This window comes from Polypterus senegalus, chromosome 18 (assembly GCF_016835505.1).
Source record: "Polypterus senegalus isolate Bchr_013 chromosome 18, ASM1683550v1, whole genome shotgun sequence".
NCBI classification, from domain to species: domain Eukaryota; kingdom Metazoa; phylum Chordata; class Cladistia; order Polypteriformes; family Polypteridae; genus Polypterus; species Polypterus senegalus.
Window position 1 is genome coordinate 27705631 of NC_053171.1, and position 25568 is coordinate 27731198.

The 25568-nt window shown below is 37.1% G+C and overlaps 1 protein-coding gene across 4 annotated transcripts in view; it reads left to right on the forward strand.

Annotated features, from left to right (window-relative positions):
- Window positions 1–25568, forward strand: part of LOC120519094 (brain-enriched guanylate kinase-associated protein-like) — a 99922-nt gene that overhangs the window by 37948 nt on the left and 36406 nt on the right. Inside the window, exon 1 of one of the 4 annotated variants that reach the window (XM_039742193.1) lies at window positions 8402–8420. The exons of the other annotated variants lie outside the window; for them this stretch is intronic. The gene's annotated coding sequence lies outside the window, so the exon portion shown is untranslated. Of the gene's footprint in view, window positions 1–8401; window positions 8421–25568 lie in introns of those variants that run through there. 4 annotated transcript variants of the gene reach the window in all.

Below are 25568 nucleotides of genomic sequence, written 5' to 3' on the forward strand. Positions count from 1 at the left end.
TAGATCTGTAATTGCAATATTTCAATAAAATCTTGGTTATTTATCTAGAAAGTAATCCTCACTGATAAACGTTGATCTGTTTATTAAATCTACACCCATTGACTTAGGTGTTATGTTTACGACTACTAATATGTGCGATTCTCAATTCATTATATAGCTCCTAATCATATAGCTCCTAATCATCTATTGGAAAATGCAAGTATGCACTGGTCTTGTTTAATTGTTTAATTATATGGATTCAATTGCTTTTAGGCATTGTGTGAGGGAGGCACATCAAAAGTGTACAAATGTGCAGGTGATTGTTTGACTTCAGTTGATTTTCCAAAAGGTATGCTACCTGAAACTTAACATGTATTTTTAATGAAGATGAGTTTTTAACAAGCTGTGTTGATATCAAGAGTCAAGCGTATCAGAAACGTTTTTCTGGGTCTTGGCAGATCACCGTATACAGTAAGAGTTTTCAATGTTGCAGAATTCTTTAATAATTTTCAAGAACTTTAAACAAGACAAAATATCATATGTTCAGCACAGGACAGACTGTGACTATGCAAAAGGGGAAACTAATATTGGTTCTAAAAAAACTTTTCAGGGAATTTGAATTCATAGAATTCTAGGAGAGAATTGAGAGGCAAATCCTTATGTTTTATAAATGTTTTAATAATGACGCACCTGAATGATGATTGACTTTGGTTCAATTGTAGCAATGGTCAATGCCTACTGCAATGCTTTGCAGATTTTACTGAAACAGAAAATCTACATGGTTTAATGTCATGTTTTTATTACTTGGGAAGGAAATTGACAAAAACGTAGTTGAGTTCTACACTGGTGTTTGTTTATCATAATAAAGACACTTTAGTAACTAAAGAGGTTGGGTACAGTTTAAACAAGTGCATCAGGATTTTCGGATTGTAAAATTTCAGTTTCTCCGAGGGTCATTTCACCTCTGTGGTTAAGTTTATTGTGTTATGCATAATGAATTTCTTACTGTTGTGCTGAATGATTATCCTCTGTTGTAAATTCTACGTTTATGTGAATACTATTTTAAATTGACTATATATGGTTTATTCAGATCCACAACACATTTCTGTGACTCTAAATCACACCAAATCACATTTATGCTTGAAAAGTGCTTTTTATCTTACAGCTGACTGTAAAGCAGGTAAGGCTTCAACTAGGCAAGGATGCAATATAATTCTGAATGTAGGGAGTATTTTTGGAAACGCATAAAGAGAGCTCTAAAGGATTTGATAATAATTAACACCATGAGTCCTGCATTGCTAAGTTGGGGGAACAGCTAGACATACAATTTGTGTTAGTACATTATGTAGCAGTACGAGGTTAATGAGGTGGTCATGGTAGCAGACTTGTTGAAATATATTGAAATATATTTAAACTAGTGACTGGGAGCCCGATCAAATTGGGCTACAAATTCTACGTTTGTGAAATCCATACTTTCTCTGCAAAGAATTGTGTTTTTTTAATTCCTTGAAATGATTTTGTTATCATGGTACTGATTTGTGCTTAAAATATACATTTTCGGCCGATGTAATGAAGAGCCATCCATACATTCATCCATTTTCCAACCCGTTGAATCCGAACACAGGGTCACGGGGGTCTGCTGGAGCCAATCCCAGCCAACACAGGGCACAAGGCAGGAACCAATCCCGGGTAGGGTGCCAACCCACTGCAGGTAATGAAGAGCTTCCTGTTTAAACGGGGCTGCGAGATGTGAACTCAGCTCTTAGGTACATCTCATTTGATTTTTTCCGGAAAACACATTTTCAAAACAAACTGTATTTTACAACTCTAATCAGAGTCGGAGTAATAATTATGATGGCGTGGTAATTATAGATCTGAGATCAGCTAAAATTTAAACAATGACCGTTGTTAATAACCAGCCATCATTACTCAGTTTGCCAATAGATGTCAGATGGACAGATGCCAAAACCGAACTGCTGAACAAAGATAGATTTCGACGTACCAAGCAAATGGCGATACGTTCTAAATTACTTACGGTTCTGGAACTGTTGAAGGGTTTAAGTCAGTTGACAATGTTAGTCCTGGAAAGTACACCCCACCAAACCAACATTCCAAAAACCAACCAAACTTACTGTTATCTGCTCGAATCAACACCGACTTACTATACTCGGCTGTCCAGCGGCGTCACAGCATTTGAACATTCTTAGCCAATCATGCAATACTGCGTCCGCGTTTGCCACGTTATGTTCTAACTACAGAGGCAGAGTCCCATTGCATTGTTCTATCTTATGTTGACGTGAACACCATACATACGGGGTATTGACGCAAACACCTTACATTTGGGGTATTGACGCGAACACCATACATACAGATAGTATCAAATTATATATAAGGATGGGGTCACATTTGCAAACTTATGATGGAAATTTTATTTTCTTTTTTAGAAATCCCAAATATTAAAATGCATAGACATTAACAAGCCAGTTATACCAGGGTGGGCCATTTATATGGATACACCTTAATAAAATGGGAATGGTTGGTGATATTAACTTCCTGTTTGTGGCACATTACTATATGTGAGGGGGAAAACTTTTCAAGATGGGTTTTGACCATGGTGGCCATTTGAAGTCGGACATTTTGGATCCAACTTTTGTTTTTTCAATAGGAAGAGGGTCATGTGACACATCAAACTTATTGGGAATTTCACAAGAAAAACAATGGTGTTTTAACGTAACTTTATTCTTTCATGAGTTATTTACAAGTTTCTCTTTGTTTACAGCCATTGACATGTCGCAGAGGTTAACACGTGAGGAGCGGATAGAAATTGTGTTGATGTCTGGTGAACGCAGTAACCGGGTCATTGCAGCAGATTTCAATGCAAGACACCCTACGAGACCACCCATCTCCCATGCTACAGTTAGCAAACTGCTTGCTAAGTTTCGTGAAACTGGTTCAGTGTTGGATTTGCCAAAATGTGGACGCATGAAAACTGTCACTAATGAAGAAACATCAGTGGCTGTCCTAGCTTCATTCAGCAAGAGCCCACAGCGTAGCACTCGCCGCATGTCACTGGAGAGTGGCATTAGTCGAACATCCCTTCGGCGGATATTAGCTACTCACAAATGGCACCCTTACAAACTCCAGCTACTGCAGCATCTCAACGAGGATGACCCAGATCGGCGCACTGAATTTGCAGAATGGGCAAAACAAAATTGGAACAGGACCCTCAGTTTACGCAGAAGATTTTGTTCAGTGATGAGGCAAACTTTTATGTGAATGGTGAAGTTAACAAACAAAACCACCGCTATTGGTCTGACACTAACCCACATTGGATAGATCCCTCCAAGACTGTTGGAACAAAAAATTGATGGTATGGTGTGGTATATGGGGTACAAAGATAGTGGGGCCATTCTTCATCAATGGAAACCTCAAGGCCACTGGATATGCGAAATTGCTACATGATGATGTGTTTCCCTCTTTATGCACTGAAGCTGGCACGTTCCCTGAGTTTTTCCAGCAAGATGGTGCACCACCACATTATGGGTGTCAGGTCCGAGCATTCCTAGATGAACAGTTTCCTGGAAAGTGGATTGGTCGTCGTGGGCCAGTTGAATGGCCCCCAAGGTCTCCCGATCTGACCCCCTTAGACTTTTATCTTTGGGGTCATCTGAAGGCAATTGTCTATGCTGTGAAGATACAAGATGTGCAGCACCTGAAACTACGGATACTGGAAGCCTGTGCTAGCATTTCTCCTGCGGTGTTGCTATCAGTGTGTGAAGAGTGGGAGAAGAGGGTTGCATTGACAATCCAACACAATGGGCAGCACATTGAACACATTTTATAAGTGGTCAGAAACTTGTAAATAACTCATGAAAGAATAAAGTTACGTTAAAACCAAGCACACCATTGTTTTTCTTGTGAAAGTCCCAATAAGTTTGATGTGTTACATGACCCTCTTCCTATTGAAAAAACAAAAATTGGATCCACAATGGCCGACTTCAAAATGGCCACCATGGTCACCACCCATCCTGAAAAGTTTCCTCCCTCACATATAGTAATGTGCCACAAACAGGAAGTTAATATCACCAACCATTCCCATTTTATTAAGGTGTATCCATATAAATGGCCCACCCTGTACTCTTGTAGCGATTGCCTTTGTTTTTCTAAGTATGTAACTGATATTTCAGTATTGATACCCCAAGGTCCACTACAGTTCAACTATTTTGGTTTAAATCATGTAGTGTAACTAATGCCATACAATATCAAATGCTCATCAGCAATAATTGCAGCAATAGCCTTTTGGTAGAAGGAGTGAAGAAAAATTTTTTCATGTCTGTAATGTATCAGCAAATGAAGCAATAAAATCCTGGAACCTTTCTTTCAGTGATCCAATAGAGCTGCAAGCATCAACTGCTGGTAGCAAGGCTTCCATAAATAATGGCTGGATTCCTTCTTCCTCTTATATTGAAACTCTTGCTTGATCACAGTTAACAAGTAATTTTGTGTTTGATGCAGAATCAATATGGTTTGAACACTGATTACAGTGACACATTGCTGCTGCATTGGACTACTAAGGGAGTGGATTTTTGACATGAGTAAAGTAGCATAGAATTGTTGTGCAAAAGTAAAAATTCAATTTAATACATTTCTAATTTGCTAATACCAATTTGTGTCCAAGTAGAAAGCAGTAATCCACACTGAATAGTGTAGATCAATGAAATTTGGCAAAGTGTTTTCACAGTGAGTATGCTGTGTTAGCCAAATATTTTCCTGGAAATTCTGCTTTTTTTTTGCTTTTTTTTTGTGGCACTTCATGATGCATTACAAGACCAGCGTGAACTGTGGCAGCAATTCACAGAACTTTCAACAATTACAATTATTACAATGCAAAGAATTTGGCACACCTGCAATTCTTGAGAGATGAGAAATAAATAAAATAAAATATAAATAAAATAAATATTTCAAGAAGTGGATGCATCTTGGCACACCATGGTGGAATGAGCCTGTGGCTAAAAGTGCTCCAAGAGAGCGCCTCCTGGAGGGGATTTTTCATTATGGCATCTATATTGCCACCATCCCTTTTTCTTCAACAGCTTCTAGAGTGTCCAGCATTCGTCCTGTGATAGACCAGGCTTTCCTGATAAGTTTGTTAAGGCAGTGTGCTTCTTTTGAGCTCAGGCTGCTTTCCCAGGAGACTGTAGCAAAGAACGACGCAAAGGCTAATATGGATTGATGGAACAGTTCAAGCAGCTTTCTGCACACATCAAAAGACCTGAATCTCCTTAGCAAGTACGGTCTGCTCTGGTCCTTCTTGATCTTCTAATCCTTGCGGCTGGAGCCATAGCTTGCTCACTGATCTCACTCAAAGTCCCATATAAGGAAGGGAGCACCTGCTGAGTGCATGCACAATTAGCCATGTGCGGCACAAAGTCAAAACCACCCGTAAAGTCTTTGAAATAATAAGAATAATGAAAGATGTATTAATATTTACATGTCATCTCTGTTTTTATGAAAGAAAAAAGTGTGAAGAATCTTCCCAGATAGATCAGTTTGAACATGCATCATATAATACCTGTAGAAGCAAAGTTAACAACCAAAAATATTCACTATTGTACTGCCACTCAGTTTTTTTCATTGTAGATGAAAGCCTGATAGAACTGTAGGTGTGCCAGTTTTTTTGCATTGTAATAATGGTAATTGTTATTTATACATCCTCTTTCATGCATAAAAATTGAGCTCTAACTGCTTTCCACTGATTGTAAAAATGAATACATATAACAATAAAAATATAAGACCAAGGAGAGGAGTAAACAACATGTGGAAAACAAACTCTGCAGGTTCCAAGGCAAAAAGACTGTGTTGCCCACCTCCGGGTATTCTGTTGTACATATGTGGCAGGATTTACCCAATTAGCACGTACCGGTGCGCAGTACTAGCAAAAAATTATATCTCAGTATTTTCTGGGACTTTAATCTATACTAATAAAAGGCAAAGCCCTGACTGACTGACTGACTCTCACTCACTCACTCACTCACTAATTCTACAACTTCCTGTTAGGTAGAAGGCTGAAATTTGGCAGGCTCATTCCTTACAGCTTACTTACAAAAGTTGGGCAGGTTTCATTTCGAAATTCTACGCGTAATGGTCATAACTGGAACCTATTTTTTCGTCCATATACTGTAATAGACTGTAGCTCGATGGCCATGGGAGACGGAGTTGTGTCTCGCATCATCACGCCTCCCTCGTAATTGAGTGCCTGCCCATATAAGGTAAATATTCGCGGGTGAAGGACTGTGCTTAGCATATTCATAAGTAAAAATATCTGAATCACAAACTGGTGTTAATTATATTTTGTCCATGAATACTTATTTAATAATTCCAAATAGTCTGTCCGCTTCCTTTCATAGCTTTTCCGATGGTTGTGCTGCTTCCAGGCATGTATTTTCGTATTAAAGCATTTAACCAATCACATTTCAGCCATCATTTGTTGCCAGGCAGAGAGGCCTTCACAATCCGTTCTGCAGGCCCTCTAACACAGAATAAATGTCGATTAACCTGTTGCTTCAACCAATCAGATTTTGAGTTGGTGTCAGTACGGCCCTCTAGCAGGCGTACGGCGACGTCACCATATTCAGACCCATTGATTGGATAGAAGCCGCAGGTTCGACTTTCAGCATTAGCTTCGATGGCGATAGAAAGGGACTTTTTGATGGAACTGAGGTGCACGGATAATCCGTACGACAGAGTGATTGAACTGTTTTTGAGGAAAGAGAGAGGAGGATGGATTTTGTTTACAAATAATCCGAATTTTTGGTGAGTAAAATGTTGCGATTTTCCTAAATAATATAAACATCAATAATACCTCATAAACTTGCAATGTGTGTCGCGGCTGTGGCTGCAGTAGAAAGGAACTTGTTCATCCCTGGTTTGTCTATTCAATAAAGGCATTTATTGTGGCTACAGGAGTTATCTATCTGCTATGCAGCGGCTCTTTATACTGTATTTCTGCATATTAAGATGGTTTTTATAACCATAAATTAGTTTTTGAGGGGTGGGTTGACTCAGACGGAGCAGTACTGAAGGCCTAGGTGTGAGATGCTTGGTCCGCCAATGGACCAGATGATACGTAAATTTAATGAACATTACAACCCGAAAATAAACAAAACTGTAGAGAGGCCCATGATTAAATGAACGGTAAAAAAGTAAGAGCGACGGTGACTTATTGAGGCAGGCAGGCCAGAGCACAATAGCACGGGGCTCGATGTAGTGCGCGTTAAGTCAATCTAAAATGCGCGCTCAGATTCAAAAAATATATCTTTTCAAGTTCTATTTGGATATAAGTAGGTTCTATTTAGTAGACAGAAATATCTTTGGTAGGAATGTAAGTTGGATATGCTCAACCTCTACTTTTCTCCGTTTAAATTTATGGAATTTGAAATTTTGGCCAAAATGAAAACCACATGTAACTATGTCTACTTTATACATGTTTGTAAATATAACAAGTGTGGTACATTAATAAAACAATAAAAAATGAACATTATTAATTTCATCAGATACAAAATACAGTACAAGAGAAGTATGCAATATATAAACTATTATACAATACATTTCATACAAACAATTGATATGATAGAATTTGGACCTTGCTTCCCAACAGATCACGAAGGCACACATAAGCTATCTGGGGGCTCTGGTCCTAAGGCTTCTCTGGATTGTGGAGGGGTTGGAGCTTGCACACCCAACGAAAAAGACATGCCAACATTCCAGATAGTAAAATCCAAGAAGGAAGCATGTTTTGTTTTTGTTTTGTTTTTTTGTTTTTTTTTGTTTTTTTTTTGTTTCTCGTTTATTTTTTTTTTTTTTTTGTATAACATTTTTTTCTACCTCTATGTATGTTGGTTTTACATCAAGGCATGACTTTTCAAACATTGTTTATATAATTATGGGTTAAAGAAATACCTGAGGTATGCTTTCTATCTTTTGTTACTTTTCAAGATTGCCTTGTGAATTTTATAAAAACCAAAATGATGCTTTAAATTATGCTCTATGAGCTTTTTTTTGGTGTACACCTTTTTATGACCTAAACAGTTTTGTTAAAGAAATGGAGGTGTTGCTTGCCTTAAATAGTATTTTTTACTTATGTATCCACAATGCCTCCCAAATATAGGAAACATGTGAGATTAAGTAGATCAACAGATGGCAAAAAGATAATGTATAATTACTTTTTATTTTTGACAACTTGCTTGTTATTTTGGTTGTCTAGAGGGGATACTCTCTTAAGCACAGTAGGAACCTCCTTGGGAAAACAAACAGGTAACTTTTTTAAACAAATTTGGGTGGATTCATGTAATTAAATTAAGCTGATTCATGTGTTGCTTTGTTGTAATAGAGAAGCTTGAAGCTGGAGTTCCTGTGAAGGAAGATTGAACATCCCCCCACAGGTTATTGTTTTGTGATAAGTGTGTGTAATTAGCCACTACAACTAACAATTACACAGTTATGCGAGTGCTGATGAATAATTAAACCACTTCTTGTGCTTGGAAACTGTTAGAAGTGATGTTTTTGTTTGGTATGATTCTTTTAAGAGCCACACCTGCTACACTGAATTTATATACTGTGTAAATATTAGAGATATACCAGCAGTTTTAATAGAGGGCCATCTAGCTTGGATGAGGAAGGAAAGTTAACATATTCCAGATAGCAAATGTGTAATAAGTATTTATACAGGAAAAACACTGCAAAGACATTTTTTCATATTTTTTAATAATGTGAGTATAATTGAAAACCTATTTCTGAAGTTAATTCCAGCAATTATTAATTTGTTTTGTTCTTTCTTTGTATTTTTAAAGGCAGCAAAGCACATTAAGTGAGTAAATACACTTTATTAGGCCTTCATTTGATTCTCACTGACACTCTTTCCCCATAATGCCAACAATTGAGGGCAACTATGATTTTAAATAACTCCCAAATGAAAGATTTTGCATAATTTTGTTTATTTAGTTATGATGTGTTTATAAGAGTGTACATCATGCTGGGTTTCCTTTATAAGAATGCACTTAATTAAATGGAATAAGTATGAATCTGAATAGTGTAATTTGTATTTATTAATAGAATTTATACTGTATGTCTGTGTGCAGAATTGCAGTTAGAGAAAGGAGAGTTAACTTTATTAGTTTTCATTTTGTAATTATTCCTAAGGGAATGACCTAGTGAGTTCATTGGTCAGCATAAAGTCAGATTTATCATGCTGCTAAATTTCTGTCATTAAATACATTTGTCTGAATATAACCTCCATACATTTTTTCCAGTTGAACATATACAGTCTCATTATTAGAACTGGATCCAAGACTCTTGTGTTTCAGAAAGGCAAAAAAAAATTGCAGGAAAGAATTTGTGCTAAATGCTAAATCTAGACCTTTCCTTAACAATGCACCTTTCATAATTTTATAAATATCATTTTTATTTGCTTTTAACATTGTTTAGGACTTTGGGATGCTGCTGCATATTGATGAAAGATGTATTTTATTACGATATGTGCTTGTTGGTCAAGAGTTCATTTAAGTCTTTCTGTCTTGTAATAGCATTGTTTTGTTGTAAAAATGACAGTGACTGTCTGTATGAGACAAAATAAATCTGTTCAGTTCACCTTAGGCATGTAGGCTATTTTCTCTTACAGCTTAAAGATTTTTGATTGGTAGAAAGAGCTTGAATAAGATTAGATTAGTGATGTGTTTCATTTTACATTTTTCTTGGTGATTCATATATAGCCATACTTGAAACAGAATTCTTTCATATTAACTAACTTGGTTGTGTTATCTTTTGAAATTTGATCATATCTTTTTTTTTTTATCTTTAACCATTAAACTGCCTGGTTACTTGATTCTAGTAAGGTTTTCCTTTCATGTCTTAAACATGTGGTGAGATCATTTAAAATAATTGAGAAACTTGTACTGTAATGCAGAAGTACCCAGTCCAGTATTGGTTCCTTGTGCCCAGTGCTACCAGGATAGGTTTTGGAAGCCCCAAGCTTCCCAATTTTTTAAAAGGGTTTGAGGGTTTTGATATCTTGTGTATGTTTTCTTGCAGCTTGATTGATTTTATCTTCTTCTTTCGGCTCCTCCCGTAGAGGTTGCCACAGCGGATCATCTTCTTCCATATCTTTCTGTCCTCTACATCTTGTTCTGTTACACCCATCACCTGCATGTTCTCTCTCATCACATCCATAAACCTTTGCTTAGGCCTTCCTCTTTTTCTCTTCCCTGGCAGCTCTATCCTTAGCATCCTTCTCCCAATATTCCCAGCATCTCTCCTCTGCACATGACCAAACGAACGCAATCTCGCTTCTTTGACTTTGTCTCCCAACCATCCAACTTCAGCTGAACCTATAATGTCCTCATTTCTAATCCTATCCTTCCTTGTTACACCCAGGGCAAATCTTAGCATCTTTAACTCTGCTACCTCCAGCACTGTCTCCTGCTTTGAAACCATTTGAAACCATACTGCTGCTCACTAATCATCACCTCACTTCTTAAACTTGCTTCCACTACTCTTTCCCATAACTTCATGCTGTGGCTTATCAATTTTATCCCCCTGTAGTTACTGCAGTCCTGCACATCCCCCTTATTCTTAAATATCGGCACCAGTACACTTCTTCTTCACTCCTCAGGCATCCTCTCACTTTCCAAGATTCCATTAAACAATTATGGTTAAAAACTCCACTGCCATCTCTCCTAAACACCTCAATGCTTCCATAGGTATGTCATCTGGACCAGCGGCGTTTCCATTTTTCATCCTCTTCATAGCTGTCCGTCCTTCCTCCTTGCTAATCCGTTGCACTTCCTGATTCACTATCTCCACATCAACCAACCTCTTCTCTCTCTCTCTCGTTCTCTTCATTCATCAGCCTCTCAAAGTACTCTTTCCATCTGCTCAACACACTCTCCTCACTTGTGAGTACGTTTCCATCTTTATCCTTTATCACCTACGTTTCCATCTTTATCCTTTATCACCCTAACCTGCTGCACACCTTTCCCAGCTCGGTCCCTCTGTCTAGCCAATCGGTACTGGTCCTTTTCCTCCCTCCTTAGTGTCTAACCTCTCATACAACTCATCATACGCCTTTTCTTTAGCCTTCACCACCCCTCTCTTCACCTTGCCCCTTATCTCCTTGTACTCGTGTCTACTTTCTGCATCACTCTGACTGTCCTCCTTCTTTGCCATCCTCTTCCTCTGTATACTCTCCTATATTTTCTCATTCCACCACCAGGTTTCCTTTTCCTCCTTCCAGATGTCACGCCAAGCACCCTTCTTACTGTCACCCTTACTAGCCTACATCTGCTGTAGTTTCCCAGCTGCCTGGTAACTCTTCACTGCCACCCAGTACCTGTCTCACCTCCTTCCTAAACTCAACCTTACAGCCTTCCTTTTTCAACTTCCACCATTTGATCCTTGGCTCTGCCCTCACTCTCTTTCTCTTCTTGATCTCATTTAATAGCATTCCTGTATCCTCTAAAATCTCAGATTATCAGCATGTTCCATTTAAGATTACATATTCCCTATACTGGAGATTTGAACTGGATTTTGAAGACACTTAGATGGTTTAGGATTAGATTAGGATGCAAGAGGAAAAAAGTTTAAGAAGCACTGCGCTATACCTTACCACTTAGAAACATTATGCTATGTCACCAATCGCATTTGTCACCTTTGTCTCTTATATGTCCCCGACACTTCATAGGTTTTTTTCAGATTGTCTCACAGTTACTGATTTTTGGTCGGGTGCCCCTAACCCATTGATTAACAGATCTGCCTTCATTGTTGAGGCCCTTAATACTGTGTCTGCAATACTTTGGGTTGGGATGTCTGTGGCTGATGGTCAGCATTTCATTCCCAGTTTTTGTTTCAAATTTGTCTCTTGCTGTGTCCCTAGTCTGCTTTCAGGCTTGTTGCGTCCATCTTAATTCTTTACCTGGCCTTCATGGGCATCGGAGACTTTTGATCCTTTAAGGCAGTATAGATGGTGTAGATGGAGGGGGATTTGTTTTGTTTTTTGCTTCCTATTTTGATTGTCCACTTTTACATTGTTTTACATGGCTCTTTTCTTGTTTAATTTCAGTTACAATTGCAAAAAAGGATTATGTAAATCCCAGTGCACTATTGCTATAATTGGGGGAAAAACGGGGTTCTTTTAAGATGATGATGTGTGTATCACTACACTTTTGGTCAAATGTCACTAATAGTCTTGAAGTACTTTTGATATAAAAGCATCTTGTACTGAAACACTAGCTTGAAAAATGTACTTCATGCTCATTTTGATCACTACATTGACACAGAGAAGCTCAAACTCTTTTTACATGTGTTTGTATGCATGCAGGAAAAACTCAGTTGCAAAACTATTGCTTCTTTGCTTCTTATTTTCAGCAGTGTGTTCTTTCATCCACCTGGTGCAAGGCAAGCTTCATTTGTCACATTAGCGTGATTAAATATTACTTATTTTGCAAATTAGACTCAGCAATTTCTTTAGTTTGCAATATTTAATGGTTATAATATTTAAATGATTTGCAAAGATTTTCTCACAAATGCTCAAAGGGCCCCAAGAGTGTTCTTATTGTCCATTTATTTCCTAACCTGCAATTCCAGTTCAGCATCACAAATGCCTGTACTTGGAGTATCAAACACACAGTAAGAACCAACCCTGACTGGATCTTCAGTCCATTGCAGATGTTATAATTCATATTAGTTGTATTTATAGTATTTTGAAATGGAAAGTCTGATGATTTGGCTGTGTGATTTATCTTTCTTTCCCAATTATTTTTTTTCATTTTACTAAGACTACTTTAGGACTTTTCCTTGGTAGATTTATAAGGAATAATAACTCGAGCTCATTCAATTCTAGTTTTGCACAGGTTGCTAAATTTCAGTATGAACCCCAGTTCCCAAAAATGTCTTGTTAATCAGTCAGAAATATCAACAACATTTATTTATATAGCACACTTTCATACAAAAAAGTAGCTCAGTGTGATTTACATAATGAAGAAAAATAAAAGACAAAATAAGAAATTAAAATAAGACAACATTAGTTAACTTAGAAAAAGAGTAAGGTCCGATGGCCAGGGAGGACAGAAAAAACAAAAAAAAAAACAACTCCAGGCGGCTGGAGAAAAAAATAAAATCTGCAGGGTTTCCAGGCCACGAGAACACCCAGTACCCTCTGGGCATTCTACCTAACATAAATGAAATAGTCCTCTTTGTATTTAGGGTTCTCGCGGACAGACTTGATGATGATGGCCATGCAGACCTCTGGCTTTTAATCCATCATCATTGGACCATCATGGTGCTTTGAGTAGATGCTTTTGAGAGATCGCCTTTGATATCATTGTTGAGTGGGCATACATTTATAGATTTGGATTAAAGAGTATTTGGGGAGTTGAATGAATGTTTGTGCAGTGCCTTGGTTTTTAATTTACAGGTAGACACATATGACTGAGATCTGGGCAATCGTGGCTTTGCCCTCTCTAATCATGGAGCAACAAGCAAACGTAACCATCTAAGGTGTGTTTAAAGGAGTGAAGGACACTCATGGAAACACTATGTCCTTGTGGCAGACTTTTCTTGAACTATTATTTTTTTAGCAACAATACAAAATTAAAATTGGTATTTTGGTGCAGTTTTCAAATACAGTATTGTGACTTTGCTGCAATCTATTTTTGAAGCAACTTACTTCTTTTTGAAGTATCACATACTAGAAAGTACCAAGAGACAGACTTAATTCATCTGGCTTCACGCTTGTTGCACAACCGCTATACATTATATAGAGAACTGAATGTACTTTGATTAGTTTTATTTAATTTGTCTAAGACAAGTGGAGGTTAAATGTGATTTCCCATCCTCCCACCAACTGCATTGAAAAGTCTATTCTTTTTTTCAATTATGCTGTAGTTTGCTTATATAATTCTAAAAAAAAACAGGATTAAGTACCACTCTTTCTTGCAACAGCCATTGCCTTGACTGAATCTGTCTTAAACATTGAGCAATGAAAATAAATGCGGAAGATGAACAGCTAGATTTTTAAACTAATTCATCGAGTTGGCTGATGATAATGATTTTTTTGCAATTAAAGTATAGTTTGTAACTCCTTTGATTGTATGCTGCCTGTTGAGAGTCACATTTTGATCACTCTAATTTATATCCATATTGAATAACTTGCTGATACATTGTGGTAGCTGAAAACAGCATATTATCAATCAGGTAATTTGAATATTGCACCACCCTTTTTGAAGATAACAGCATTTAAAATTGTGTGCCTTTATCTAATTTAAAATCGTTCAGTTTTGAAATAACAAAGATTTATGTTCCAAGTCCTCCACTATGTGCTTGTCAACCACAGAAGAATTAATGTTCTTTGGGTGAATGGTTCTGAAATTAAGGGATTTCAAAGACATTCTATTAACCTGGCTTTTGACTTCATGTGTTGCTGTTATTCATCTTGTCTCATTCTACTTTGTTGTTCATTACCTGTGAAGAAAACCCGTTTACAAATTTTCTCTTTGTTGATTACATTATTATAACTATAATTAGTGAGGCACATCACTAAATCACAGATTTTACTAAAAGTTGACTAGATATTAAACCAGTAAGAATTGCTCTGGTTTTACAAAAGATACAGTTTAATAGATACATTTTGAAGATATTGTGAGAAATTGCTCACTCAGTCAGCTCTGTGGTATTCCTTTTCCATCAATAACCAAGTGTTTTCCCTCAATAATATTTAACAGTTGGATGCCGATGATTGACTCTCTTTTGCATGTTTTCAAAACCTTGCAGTAACAGGAAAAAGAGAGATTCAGATCTCCCTAGCAATGTGGTTAGCTGGCATTGTCTCCCCTACCACTGAAATGTGTGGGAGAGCCACCTAGTATTCCAGTGGCACTGGCACCAGGGTGTATGGGAGTGAGGGGTAAAAGTCATTGCAAATGAATGTATTAAATTGCTGTGAATTTTCTCAGGGATGCAAACTGCAAATTAGTTGCCTATAGTGAGTGTTTATTTACTTCTGTCTGGTGGCCTTATTGTTGTTCTGGCATTTCTCACACTGATCAGATGACAAAATTACCTTAATGTTGCACAATATGGGAAGTAGTATAAATCTGAAAAAATCTTATAATTATTCATTTTCTGTAGTTCACTTAAGGTGACAGCTTCTACCATGGAGGAGAGACAAGAGTTTAGCATTTGCAGCCCTTTAATGTGACCAGCCTTCCTTTTTATATCAAGTTGTTTCAGGGTGTAAATGTGACACCTTTAGGCAATAACATGAACCCAGCCACACACCCCTAAACCCCCCGTTCCCCACACCCACCCCAGCTCTCAAGAGAAATGTATTCCCCTAACTCTCACCCCTTTTAGTAATGTAACTTACAATCAGGGATAGCTCTATCATTTAGGCAAAATAGGTGGTCATCTATAGCAGCATTTTGTTTTGTTTTTTTAAACAATACAGACCCTGACTTATAAATATTTGGACTTGATACAACTGCATGATTCCCAGATTATATTGTTTCTGCATACTAGTGATTCCCTTTGTAGGTTGTCTTCCAAATGTGAGGATATACCACACTCCTCTTTACTGATTCTTCCTTTTATATTTTCTTTAGATGCAAATGCATAGTTTTGCTTTTGTGTTGGCACTGTTTCCTTTACTTTAACTTTGTTCTTTTATCCTGTTTTCCATCCTTTGTTTGACATTAGGTTAATGCAGATTTTTGGATGCATACATATATATTTTTCTTTCAATTTTTTTTCCTTTTCTAGCTGTTCTACACATCTAAAATGGGTTGAAATGTAAGTGACCAATGTAGACCTCAGCATTAACATTTGTAGTGCACCATGGTTGAAGAAAGTCTGCACAATTTTTTTAATTATCAGTTAATGAAAGCTTTTTAATGCTCTGTGATTCCTGAGTTTAAATTTCGCATATTAATTCTTCTCTGCTTAAAAGCCCAGGTATTTGTAGCCTTTTAATAACCAAAATCATATGGATCTGGTCACTCCAAAAATGTAGCACTGGATTATTTAGCATGTTCTGACTCATACATGTTTGTTTGTTTATTTATTTTAGGGCAGAAAATTATCTTTGACATTCAGCTGTGCTTAGGGGTATGACTAGTCCAACAACAGCTATTTTTGCTAAATGTGAAAAACTGTAACTCAGATGTTGTTGCTAATTCTAGCAGTATTTTCTTTGAATTTAGAATTTAGTACAACTGTCTTTTAATCATTTTTTTTATGCAAAAGTGTCCATTCCTGTTTAGTACAGTCATTGTTTAAAACTGCACAGTTTTAATAACTTTAAACATGGCTTGCAGCATTGAATTCTTGAAAAGCAGGAATTGATTGGCATATTGGGAAAGCTTGCATACTGTATAGGTGGTTAAAAACTGAGCTTATGTACTTAACATAAATTGTAGCCTTGAATGTAATAAAATTAGCATATGTATAATCAATGTGAAGGTCTGTTGGTGAATATTTTGAAAATGTCTGCCAGAGGTGTCTTTAAATTCTATGATGGATAGTTTTGCATCTTGAAAGACTGGCTGTGTTTTTGTTAAGTTAAAATATTGCCTTTGCCATACTCTAGACAAGTGCTAGACAATAAAGGCAACATCTCTGAAAGCATCATTAACGAAGCACCGATATTGTATGCAATTAATGTCTACTTAAACCTTTAGCTGCAATATCATTCCATTTGTGCATTCTCTTAGAGACTACTGCAAAGTCATGAGATATCCATCTTGTGTCACTATTCAATTTAAGTTTAATCTAAAGAATGATTAATATATTTTAGATCAGAGTAAAATCAGACACCTTGATGGAAGAACTTTGAAAGAAGAAAAACAGTTGCTTTTGGATAGCATTAAATCTCACTAAATAATGCACTTCAGCAACTGCTTGAGCACTAAGAAGAGCTAGTTGGTGGCTTATACAATGACAGTTGACCATAAGTGCATCTATTCTATCTTTGAGCAGTTTCGCAACTCCCTTTTTGTTTCCCATTAACAACCGCTGCCCCATCAGATCCTAGATTAACCAAATTTTTAATAAAGTTTTAAAGTTTTATACATAGAATGTCAAGTAGTGTATTAGTAATAGTCTCAGCTTTGCTATAAGTCATATTACAGATTGCAACAAAACAAACCCTAACCTCTTTAAATAATATATTTAATGTACATAAATCAACTGTTTTAAAGCTGAGATATCTGTAGTTTTATCACACAGAACACTAAAACAAGCTTCAGAAGGTGCATTTTTCAGCATTATAGGTATAATTTTTGATGCTAAAGTATCAAGCAATTCCTGCATTACTTTTTCTGGGTATAAAACATATTTTGACAAGTTTTAAAGTGTTTAAGAAGGAACATCCAAAAGCCTTGTGATGTTTAAGCAATTTTTAAAATAGTGTTATGTGGTAACTCATTTTTGCAAACTAATACATAAATATTAAAACTCCCAGAAAAACAATGCTGTGCAAGTCATTCAAAACTCAAAATTTATTTTTCAATTATCACAATCACAGTTTGATCTAGGATATGATTTTCCTTTTTAACTAAACATGTATCAATGTGCATGAACCTAGCTTTCTTTTAAGAGTCATTTGCATGAGTTATCCAAGTTGTTTCCTTGTTTGAGAGTAATCTCTGAGTATTACTCACAATTCCATTATCTTTCACCAATTGCCAATCATTTTTTTTTAAATCGTTCATTGTCAATGTCTTATAAGCAGCATTTAGGTGAATTTTTTTCATTTGAAAGTGACTGTGTAGAAAGTGATATACCAATGTAACTGTCTTCACAGTGTTTTCTGTCAGATACAAATAATTCTGCAATAGATTCACCACTATGCTTATGTTTAATATCTTTTTAAAAAATTAAATACTACTATTTTCTGAGTTAATTTTTAAAATTATGATTTAATGTGATAGTATTTTGAATATGAACAAATCAATGTCTTGGACTAAATTAATTTTAAGGTGTTTAATCACTGCAAAATATCCAGCAATTCACTGCTCACACTAGCGGTAATTTTCAGCCATTATTTTGAACCTCTTTGCAAAGAATATTAACAGTGAGTTCTTTCTCATGCACAGGGAGAATTTTCATTTACAGTTTCTGTTCTCTCCTTTTGCTGTTCTCAGAGTTTGAACTCCTTTCTATGCTGACTTTTTCGTACAATTACTTTATGATCTGTTTGTAAGATTGCAACTTTTGTTTTTTTTAGCCTATAGCCTCTGCATTCCTTTCCTAATACTTACAGACAACTTTCCACCCACTCAGTGCTGAGTTTATATATTATATTATATATAATATAATATAATATTTATTTATTTATTTATTTATTTATTTATTGTCAGAGATGGCTGGGGTGTTGACCCAGCCGGGATACCCAGGAGGACCAGAGGAGGGCTTGCGCCTTCCCCAGACCAAGTGGGCGGACCGCCCTGGTACCTTTAGGGGTAACTTTAAGGCTCCACCCTGTAGGGACACATGGTCACCGCCAGGGGGCACCCCTATGCCTTTGGAGCCCTGGACTTCAGCACTTCCGCCACACCCGGAAGTGCTGGGGGGAAGAGGAGCAGGGACACCCGGAGTGCTTCTGGGGATGCAGCCGGCACTTTCGCCACACTGGGGCGTGTCGGTGGAAGATTGCCGGGACACACCTGGAACACATCCGGGGACCATAAAAGGGGCCACCTCCCTTCATACAATGGCTAGAGTTTGGTGGAAGAAGAGGAGGCAAGGAGGAGGCCTGAAGAATAAGAAGGCAGTGTGTTGTGGCCAGGACTTTGGGGTTTGTGGCACTTGTAAATATGATTAATAAACGTGTTGTAGGTGATATGAACGTGTCTGCCTGTCTGTGTCCGGGCGGCTATATATATATATATATATATATATATATATATATATATATATATATATATATATATATATATATATATATATATATATATATATATACACCATACAATTTATTTTTGCAGTTTGCTTATACCCCTTCCCCAACTACTTACGTTCAAGATTTTTTTTTTTTTTTCCTTTTGCTGTTTCACATGTTGTCTTCTTTGCTGTTTTGCACTCCAGATAGTTTCTTCACGCCACTCCAGTTGCAGGTTTCCTTAGTGAGCCTCCGCAGTCACTTTCTCCAAGCATGGGCCTTTAAGTTCACTCACAGCCAGTCAGAGAGAGTCAGTGGTTTGGCTGCACATTCTTCTCATCTGCGCTGCAGTTAAATGATGTGATGGACTGTTCTGGTATATTTTTCTGTCCACGCCAGGTATGGCACATTCTTTATAATGTAATCATGCTGTCAAATATCATACATAATAGGGAATGCCCTTTATATGGAGCATGTTGAGGTGGTGAGAAAACAAATGACAGAGCCATCCATTAGGTGGGGAAAAGAATGACCAGCTAGGCTAAAACTGGTATTTTTTTTATTTTCTATAAAATTATACTATCATCATTGATAGTATCACCACGGGAGGTATTTTCTGCAAGAAATGAAATTAAAATTTAAAAATGAAAATGCTGTCTTTTGCAGTTTCATTTTCAAAGCAAGTCTATGATGAAGAAGAACTCGGCAGAAATTAGGAATAAAATGAAATAACACATTTTGCAATTTCATTTTCAGCCTGAATAGCAGTGAAGCTGCAAAAAGAAAAGAAAAACTCAAATAAGCACTGAGGCTACCTGTTGCTCATTGAATTTTCATTTTTCACTTTGCTTTTTCGTTTTCAAGTTCTCAACATGCAAATTTTGTGGGTCAAAATGGGTGGGGCTTTGCAACTTGATTACCCACAATTCTTTTTCCTTTGTAGCTGGTGCCATTCCAATCAATAGAATACTTCTCACTTTGACTGTGTTTGATTCCCATGGTTTGATCTTTCTTTGTTCTAAAATACTAAGTGAAGTTTGTGTTCATTTGCCGAATACACTATTCTTAGTAAATCTACCAATTAGATTCTACACTGATTATGAAGAGATTAAAAAATTAAACAAGTCTCCTTTGTATTTTTACCATGCTGAGATAACAAAAGGAGGATAGTAATATAGTAGATTTTTTTTTATCTGTCAATTTGTTTTTCCATTAAAGTCCCCCATTATTATATCCTTCCTGTAAACCTGTTTTTTTAATCTTATTAAAAATGTGCATGTTAACAGTGACCCTGATACCTACACTTGGGTGATCTATAACACACTCTTAATATCAGGCCTCTACCCTTGCCACTTTCTAGTTCAATTCACATTTCTTCACAAAGATGTGACTCATATCACCTATTTGAAACAGTCTCATTTTAAATACTACTTATGTAAATGTGCCCCCACCTTTTTGATTTTGTCTATCTTTTTCTAAATATTAATTTATATGATACTCATTCTTATACCTATGACTTAACCAGATTCCAGCTGCTGCTATTTTAGATTTAGTTATGCAATTTTTTTTTCTGGTTTATCTGTTGAACAAGATTTTGTTTCATGACCCAATTTATAAGATGTCCAATGACTTGGATTTTGCTACAAATCAGAAAGACGTGGGATTAAAGACAGTTTGTGATTTTAAGATCGCAAAGCTCTGGCCTATATGGTGCTGTGAATAGTCAGCTAGGCATTTTTGATACCAGATGTTACGGTAAACGAGAAGATCCACTCCAATTAGAAGAAGACTGTCTCACAAAAAAAAAAAAAAATCTAGGTTTTTCCCAAAAATTATTGCACTTTTATTTCATCATGAGGTCTCTAACCAGTAGCAAAGAGAACACAATGTGCTCAAGACCTTATCCCCTCTATATAATCTTGGGAAAGAGTGGGGCACAATTAAGTTGCAACATTTTCTTTTAGCTTTGGTGCACAAATATATGAAAATCCTTGCCAATGCTTCAGATTGCTGCAAAAAGGTATAGTTTGTACTTCTATGTACAGTGGAACCTCGGTTCACGAACGTCTCGGTACACGTTCAACTCGGTTTACGACCAAAACTTTCACCAAACTTTTGCCTCTGTTCACGACCACACACTCGGTATACGAACAAGCCAGTTTCCCTTTCGGTTTGTACATGTTAAGTCTCTCCCTTTGCAGCGAGCGAGAGAGCTGGACGCATTAAGGTAGGAAGGCAGTTAAAGAATGCACTGGGCTTGATTTTGTTTTCACTTCTGTTTCCAGCGATCGGTTCGTAGCGTGCATTGTTGCAAAGTTATTTTTCTTGGTGGTTTATTAAATTACCAATTTTTTCAAATGTTCATTTTTTTCCCTGTGCTTAAAACTCATTAAAAAAGTGCTTTTAGCCAGCGGTTGGTAGCACTATAGCGCGAACTATTGCAGTGTTAGTTTTCTCTGTTATTCAAGGTTTTCTCAGTGTTATTCAATGTTTTTACATTTAGTTTACTATTACGCTGTGCATTCTATGGTTTAATTAACTATATTTGTGCTTAAAAACTTAAAATATATATATAATTACATGCAGTTCGTATGGTCTGGAATGGATTAATTGTATTTACATACAGTCCTATGGGGGAAATTGCTTCGGTTCACGACCAAATCGGTTTACAACCAGAGTTTTGGAATGAATTATGGTCGTTGACCGAGGTTCCACTGTATAAATAAAGTGGATACTACTTTGTCACCAGGAAGTCCAATTTAGTCTCAATGTCAGATACTTTTGCCCCTGGGAGGCATGGTACTTTAGCAGTTGGGTTGACATAGTTTGGAATTCTAACACTCTGTACTGTGTAATGGCAGTTATGAGCACTTTATTGTTCTCAGCCTAAAGGTGCCAAGTATCGGCTATGAGTCCGAATTGGTGACCTGGTTGCATAGGGGACTACATTTTCATTTCTTAGACCACCATCTCTCTGTTACCCACTCACGCTGTGGTCAAGTTGCTGCTCCTAATTATGGCTATGCATTGACTACAGTGAGGCCTAGAGAGAGAAAAGCTGAATTAAAAACTACTTAATTGTCTAAAGACACCATTCAATCAAATATTCTACCATGTCCATTGGGTATATATTTTTGTCAGATAAAGGTATTTGTACTGCCTGCAGGAAAATCTAAGCTATACATACTGCAGGGCACACAGTGTACAAATTTACTCTTGACAAGCGGAGAACAGGTCAAACTTGATGTCTGACTAAGTTCATGATCTTGTTTCTATTCAGAGGAAACCAACAGTGCCACTGTTGTTGGAGAGTTGCCTGTGTGACACCCATCTTGTCTGATAGTTTCTTGTCTAGTCAAGTAGTGTTTTTTTTTTTTCTGTACCTGGATTTTTTCACTAGGCTTGGATTAGTTTCCTCACTCCTTGTAAAATTATCAAATAATTTCACCTGTTGCTGTTAAAGACTCATTCATTTGTCTTCATGCATGCATGGGGCACTCCTGTACTTCCTGCTTCAATCACCTCTTCCACTTTAAATTACTGCTTCTGTATACCAAGGCAATTATTGGCAAAAATTATGAACTTTTATTACTCTTACAAAGATACAATTACAGGTTTGGGAAAAGCATAATTTTGCATTTAAAACTACTTGGCCAAATGATAATTTATTGAACAAACAGCACCATGCAGACCCCTCTCAAGCAAAGCAGGAGAGAAGGCAAACAAGTTATCGATTCATAGAAGTTTATATAGGCAGTGAATAACATTACTACATATCTCTGTCTATTCTTCAATATGTGGGAAACATTTTAAATACATACCATATCATGAATAGTAAAGATGTGCTAGGTCATAAAGGAAGAATTAAAAACAAGGAGATGAAGACATTGTTTTAGGCCACCTATTGAAACAAGTGCCCTGCTAGTAGTCAGGACCAGTTGAGGCCAAGGGTGTCAAAGAGAGGCAGTGAACAAGCCAGATGTTATGTAAACCAAAAACCACAAAGAAAGCACAGTTCTGATGGCAATTTACAGTTACAGTGAAAACATCTACAGTTCATAAAAGGGGGGAAAAAAATATTCTTTCCATGTGGCAAGACAATAATCAAAACTCCAAGGCCCCTACCCAGATTTTAGACTCAGTCCTTAGATAATTTGTCTTCCTTAAAATAAATAACAGTATGGGTCTAATGCACTCCTCTCCAACTCAATCCTTCATTACTTCAAATATTGAAGAGCATCAAGACTTACAGGAACTCGTTTCCACCTCCTGCTCTGCCACCTGTACAGATTGACGGGCCCTCCCGTGCAACATGCTCTTAGCCTGCTCTCTCTTTTTTCCATCCTCCATTGACTGACAACGACAATCAAAAAAAGTTTGGCTACTGCAGGCTTTTAAAAAACTCTTTTGAATTATCACTCCTCCAAGGTCCTTGGGAGCTACTATACCCCCTGATATATATATATATATATATATATATATATATATATATATATAAACTTGCACAAAAACAGTAATGCTGTCACAATCAAATGAAGCTATATGCTAATTACAATAAACCAAATTTGACCGTGAAACCCAGTAATGAGCTCTCCTCTTCTGCACCTGCATTCCTATCAATCTTGGGTCTCGGATTACCATATGTGCATGGGACACTTGCCCATCACCCACGATGGAAAACAGGAAACCCCCCTAGAAAATACACCACAGTTTACTACTTTTCAAAAATTGTTTCTCTCTAAAAAGCTACAGCACACACAGTGCCGTAACTATCTACTTTACTGCCCCTGCATTCTAGCAACCTCATGATGCCGTCATGTTGTAGACATAACCTAAAACTAACAGAGGTCTAAACCAGGAAGAAAAAAAATGATGTGCGACTAAACCAACTTGTAATCCAAGAACAAAGTCTGTAATACCTAGTGGCTATGTGTATATTCTTAAGCACAGGAACACTTGAAAATATTTTTGTATCCACAAACTTGGATGCCAACAGACTCCTTCTGTTGATTTAAATAGTTTTTTATTTTATGACATCACATATCACACATACGGTAATCATGTATTGTGAATGTGTGTTGACAGCAGGGATGCGCCAACAACCATAAAACAGCCACAGCAATGAATTGAAAATAGCAGGGCTTGTGCTTAAACTTCCACAAAATGGCAGTGCGGTGTCATCACAAAATCGACTCTGACAAATAACGAGATCAAAACGAACATAAAAGTAGAAAGTAATAAAATCATAATGGCTTATGTTATATAAAAGTTATATATTATTAAGTTATATAAAATCTTGCATATAAAACATTGTCTAGAAATAAATCTTTTCTCCTGAAACCAATGTATGCAGTAGGCAAAACCAACACATGTGCCGGCAAACCAGTCAAGCTGTAAGTAAACTAGATAGATAGATACTTTATTAATCCCCAAGGGGAAATTCACATACTCCAGCAGCAGCATACTGATAAAAAACAATATTAAATTAAAGAGTGACAAAAATGCAGTGCAAGTTAAAAAAAAATGCAAGGTGGAGAGTGCAAGGCAGGTGTAACAGTCTATAATCTTGTATAATGTTAACATTTACCCCCCCCGGGTGGAACTGAAGAGTCGCATAGTGTGGGAGAGAAACGATCTCCTCAGTCTGTCAGTGGAGCAGGACAGTGACAGCAGTCTGTCTGGAGATGATACTGTTCAGTGGATGCAGTGGATTCTCCATGATTGACACGTGCCTGCTCAGTGCCCGTCGCTCTGCCACAGATGTCAAACTGTCCAGCTCCATGCTTACAATAGAGCCTGCCTTTCTCGCCTGTTTGTCCAGGCGTGAGGCATCCCTCTTCTTTATGTTGCCTCCCCAGCACACCACCGCATAGAAGAGGGCGCTCACCACAATGGTCTGATAGAACATGTGAAGCATCTGCAGCATCTTAATGCAGATGTTGAAGTACACCAGCCATCTAAGGAAGTATAGTCGGTTCTGTTCTCTTTTGCACAGAGCATCAGTATTGGCAGTCCAGTCCAATTTATCATCCAGCTGCACTTCCAGGTATTTATAGGTCTGTACCCTCTGCACACAGTCACCCCTGATAATCCGGGAGGGGCCTGGGCCTCCTAAAATCCACCACCAGCTTGGTTTTGCTGGTGTTCAGGTGTAGGTGGTTTGAGTCGCACCATTTAACAAAATCCTTGATTTGGTTCCTGTACTCCTCCTCCTGCCCACTCCTGATGCAGCCCACAATAGCAGTGCATAAACCAGATAACCCACAGAGATGCAACTCACTTTAACCAGTATTTTTTCACAAAATTAGTATGTGCCTAAGGAATAATGATTGCAACTGCCTTTGAATCAGTGTGTGTATAATTCAGTATGTATGCCAGCATTTCAGTATGTTTTGAAATACTTTTTTTCTTTTTTATGGCTGTGCCTATTTTATGTCTGTTCAGTTGTGTTTGCCACCAGTACATGTTGGCAACATGTTCAAGATAATCAAAATGTTTCCCAATTATGATCATCATCATCCTCACTCACCCGAGTTTTATTTCTCCCTAAAAGCCACATTTGGTGTTTCTTAAAAATAAGTAATTCTTATTGTTCATTTTCTTTTTCCAGGTTGACCTGCTAATGCAGTTTCTGTCTGGATTAGAGGTTGTTGTTTCTGAAAAT